The sequence below is a fragment of the Colobus angolensis genome, unplaced genomic scaffold (genome assembly GCF_000951035.1).
Source record: "Colobus angolensis palliatus isolate OR3802 unplaced genomic scaffold, Cang.pa_1.0 Scaffold22, whole genome shotgun sequence".
NCBI lineage: Eukaryota > Metazoa > Chordata > Mammalia > Primates > Cercopithecidae > Colobus > Colobus angolensis.
In genome coordinates, this window is record NW_012115377.1 from 5,404,188 (window position 1) to 5,409,052 (window position 4,865).

Consider the following 4,865-nt stretch of genomic DNA (forward strand, 5'->3'; position numbering starts at 1 on the left):
CGAGACTCCATCTCAAAAAAAAAAAAAAGAGAAAAAAAAAAAAGAAAGAAAGAATAAGAAGACAGGAAGAGTCACTCCAAAGGAGACACAGCCTTTCTCAAAGGTCCCTTCCTCAAAGAGGTCTTCAAGGAACCCCTCGTCCCTTGCTACCGCTTTACCTTGCTTTGTGATACACACAATACTTGTCACAAACTGGCATTACCTTGTTCTTTCATTTGTCTTTTTTGTTTTTAAAAGCCGGGTTCTGAGCTGCCACTCAGGCTGGAGTACAGTGGTGCAATCATGGCTCACTGTAGCCTCCAACTCCCAGGCTCAAGCAATCCTCCTGTCTCAGCCTCTCGAGTAACTGAGACCACAGGTGCACAGTATCACACCCAGCTCACTTTTATTTACTTATTTACTTATTTTTGAGATGGAGTCTCGCTCTGTCACCCAGGCTGGAGTGCAGTGGTGCAGTCTCGGCTCACCACAACCTCCACCTCCTGGTTCAATCGATTCTCCTCCCTCAGCCTCCCGAGTAGCTGGGATTACAGGTGCCTGACTAATTACACCTGACTAATTCTTCTATCATTTTAAATTATTTTTGGTAGAGATGGGATCTCACCATGTTGCTCAGGCTGATCTCAAACTCCTGGGCTCAAGCGATCCACCCACCTTGGTCAGTCTCCCAAATTGCTGGGATTAGAGGTGTGAGCCACCCCACCTGGTCTCCTTTATTAGTTTACTTAGTGTATCTCTCTCACCCACTGGGACAGAAGCTCTTCGAGAGTAGGGAGCCTTGCTCGTCTTGTCCTTCAAGGAAGCTACAGGTGCTGACCAACAACAGGTGCTCTTAAAGCTCTACTAAATCCAAAAAGAAGTTTTGTCTTTGGACTCCCTGTGGCGGTGCCCAGGGGGTCCCTGACTTCCAAGTTTCCAATCCTAGAGGTTTCCGGTCTCAGGCTCAGACCTGGTGAACGTCAGGGCTTTTTTTTTTCTTTTGAGACAGAGTTTTGCTCTTGTTCCCCAGGCTGGAGCTCAGTGGTACAATCTCAGCTCACTGCAACCTCCACCTCCCAGGTTCAAGCGATTCTCCTGCCTCAGCCTCCCAAGTAGCTGGGACTATAGGCTCAAACCACGACACCTAGCTAATGTTTTGTATTTTTAGTAGAGATGGGGTTTCACCATGTTGGCCAGGCTGGTCTCAAACTCCTGACCTCAGGTGATCCACCCAAGTCGGCCTCCCAAAGTGCTGGGATGACAGATGTGAGCCACTGTGCCTGGCCAAGTCAGGGCTTCTTTTACCCTATCAGGGAGCACCCTCCCTCTCCTACCCTAACTACAGGTAGGAACATTTCCATGGATGGTTTTGTTTTGTTTTGTTTTGAGATGGAGTCCTGTTGTGTCGCCCAGGCTGGAGTGCGGTGGTGCAATCTCAGTTCACTGTAACCTCCGCCTCCCAGGCTCCAGCGATTCTCTTGTCTCAGCCTCCCAAGTAGCTGGGATTACAGGCGTGAGCCACCACACCCAGATAATTTTTGTATTTTTAGTAGAGATGGGATTTCACCATGTCAGCCAGGCTGGTCTCAAACTCCTGACCTCCGGTGATCCACCCCCCTCGGCCTCCCAAAGTGCTGGGATTACAGGTGTGCGCCACCGTGCCCAGCCCAAGCCTATAGTACCCAGTATTCCTAGGTGGTCTCCCATCCACGTACTAACCAGGCCCGACCCTGCTTAGCTTCCGAGATGAGACGAGGATCGGGTGCTTTCAGGGTGGTATGGCCAGAGATACAGCCAAGGTTTTTCAGACTGAGAGCAGATCAAGGTCCAATTGCACAGGTTTGCTCATCTAAGACCCAGCTCAGACCTCCCTAGGTGGGGCAGCCAGGGTGGGGGTGGGGAGGTAGAGAAGCTGGGCCCCCCAAGACTTCGGAGCTTCTTGTCTCCCACCTCCCACCTGGAGGGCAGACCACAGTGTTGGGCAGGGACAGACAGATGGACATCCCCACTCTACTCAACTTCTGTTGATTCAGTCCAGTTCCTGCCTCATGCCCAGAGCCTCCCCTCCCCTGTCCTCTCCTCCCCCAACTCCTCTCCCAGCACCTGAAAACTCCAGTCACCTGTGCCTTGGCTGGGCTTTAAGGCCAGGTGACTGGGCCTTGGGGGGTTACAGGAAGCCCTTCCACACTTTTTTGTTTTTTTGGGTTTTTTTTTTTGGAGACAGGGTCCTGCTTGGTGGCCCAGGCTGCAGTGCAGTGGCATGATCATAGCTCGCTGCGGCCTCTCAACTGCCCAGGTTCAGGTGATCCTCCCACCTCAGCCTCCAGAGTAGCTGGGACTACAGGCACACTTCACCACACCTGGCTAATTTTTAAAATTTTGTTTTTGTAGGTTTTAAAACTTTTTGTAGAGATGTGGTACCACTATATTACTCAGGCTGGTTTCAAACTCCTGGGCCCAAGGTATCCTCCTGCCTCAGCCTCCCAAAGTGTTGGGATTACAGGTGTGAGTCACAGAGCCCAGCCTCCACATTTTCTTTTCTTTTTTTTTTTGAGATGGAGTCTCACTCTGTTGCCCAGGCTGGAGTACAGTGGTGTGATCTCAGCTCACTGCAAGCTCTGCCTCGCGGGTTCACGCCATTCTCCTGCCTCAGCCTCCCCAGTAGCTGCGACTACAGGCGCCCACCACCACGCCCGGCTAATTTTTGGAATTTTTAGTAGAGACGAGATTTCACCGTGTTAGCCAGGATGGTGTCAATCTCCTGACCTCGTGATCCACCTGCCTCGGCCTCCCAAAGTGCTGGGATTACAGGCGTGAGCCACTGTGCCCGGCTTCGGCCTCCACATTTTCTCGACAGGGTCTGTAAGACCTGGTTCCCAGAAGGGTGGCCCTTTGGGAGTTCAGGGTCTCCAGCTCTCTCAGTTTCCCCAGCTGCCAGGGTCCAGCCAGACTGCAAAGCTGCAAAGTTCTAAGACCCCTACATCTCCCGCCAGCCCCGAGCCCAGCAGTACAAAGCAGCATAGGACCACTCTCTTCCTCCAACCCCGCTAATCGCGCGGCGCCAGGAGTAGGGTCGACCTGGGAGCGCCTGCGACGAGGCGGGGCCGAGTCGTCCGGGGGCGGGGCGGGGCGGCTCCGGGTCTCCTGTCCCCGCCTGCCCTGACTCACCCTCGCGGCCCGCCCGGGAACTCTGCGGGAGTCGCGGCAGCTCGGCTCCCAGAGACTCAGGAGTTGGGCCCAGCGTCCCTCTCGGAACGGTGAGTAAGTGGCTCTTTGCCTCTGGGTACCCCACGAGGTGGCGGGGTGGGGGTCGGACCGGGAGCCCCCGGGTCTGGACAAGGGGCAGAGTCGCTCCAGGTGCGCTGGCCCCGTGGCCAGGGCAGGCCGTCCCGACACACCAGGAGTTGGGGTGGCGGTGCGGGCTGGGGCAAAGGGAAACCTGGCCCACGAGGTGCCTGTCCTGGAAGCCAGGCAGACCCGGCCAAGTCTCAGGGTGAAGATAAACAGGCTGAAGATAAACTTGACTTTGGAGATCTCAACCACTTTCCCCTCCCCTTAGCATCTGGGAAGACATTGACAACTCATCCCGGGGAGACCCTCAGAGCCCCAGAACCTACCCTTTGGGGTGGGTTCAACCAAGCCTGACCTCTGGTGCTCTTGAACTTATAGATGTCCCAGATTTTCAAGTCTGTTAGCAGAGGCAGCTTGGAAAACCACCCCGCTGGGAATCCACAGGCCTGGAGCCTGACCCAGGATGGGCTACAAAGATGCCACCCTTCCCCACCCTAGACCCTCAGTTTCTCCCTCGTATAAAAGGTTGAAGCCCCGCCGGACACCGTGGCTTTCGTCTATAATCCCAGCACTTTGGGAGGCCCAGGCGGCCAGGTCACCAGAGGTCAGGTGTTCAAGACCAGCCTGGCTAACACGGTGAAACCCCATCTCTACTAAAAATACAAAAATGAGCTGGGCATGGTGGTGCATACCTGTAGTCCCAGCTAATGCCCAGGCTGAGGCATTAGTATTGCTCAGACCCAAGAGGTGGAGGTTGCAGTGAGTTGAGATTGGACCACTGCACTCCAGCCTGGGCGACAGAGCAAGACCATATCTCTCTCTTTTTTTTTTTTTTTTTTTTTTTTTTTTTTTTTTTTTGAGATAGAGTCTTGCTCTGTTGCCAGGCTGGGGCACAGTGGCGTGATCTTGGCTCACGGCAACCTCCGCCTCCAAGGTTCAAGCGATTCTCCTGCCTCAGCCTCCTGAGTAGCTGGGACTACAAGCACGTGGCACCACAACCAGCTAATCTTTGTATTTTTAGAGATGGGGTTTCATCATGTTGGCCGGGATGGTCTTGATCTCTTGACCTCGTGATCTACCCGCCTCAGCCTCTCAACGTGCTGGGATTACAGGTGTGATCCACTGCATCCATCAGGACCTTAAAAAAAAAAGTCTTTAAAAAAAAAAATGTTGGGCCTTGTGTTCTACAAAACCCCTCTTAGGGCTGAAAACTGCTGGATGTTTCTTCCTTCTTCCCTGCCTCTTAGCATGGGCTGTGGGTGTGGAGGGTCTCACTCTTCCACCCTTCCCCCAGCAGGAACTCGCCAACACATATTTTGGAGGCAAGTGGCTTGAGGAGGACCTGGAAGGGAGGAGGGGTGAGGCATGGGTGGAAGGAACCAGGGCTGGTGGGAGCCACATGGTCTTAGGCTGGAAGGCCTTCCAGCCTGGCCTGCCGCAATGCAACACTGCTCTTAGGTGCTTTTGGCAAAGATACTGTTTTGTTGTTGTTGTTTGATTTTTGAGATAGTCTTGCTCTGTCACCCAGGCTGGAGTGCAGTGGCGCAATCACGGCTCACTGCAACTTCCACCTCCTGGGTTCAAGAGATTCTCCC

The 4,865-nt window shown here is 53.8% G+C and overlaps 1 protein-coding gene across 3 annotated transcripts in view; it reads left to right on the plus strand.

The window, feature by feature from the left end:
- Positions 1-3,146: 3,146 nt before the first annotated feature.
- The window catches only part of LRRC8E (leucine rich repeat containing 8 family, member E), a 20,210-nt gene continuing 18,491 nt past the window's right edge, over positions 3,147-4,865 (plus strand). The window contains exon 1 of one of the 3 annotated variants that reach the window (XM_011943590.1): positions 3,147-3,236. The gene's annotated coding sequence lies outside the window, so the exon portion shown is untranslated. The remainder of the gene's footprint in view (positions 3,237-4,865) is intronic. The other 2 variants (XM_011943592.1, XM_011943591.1) reach the window with 2 other exon arrangements.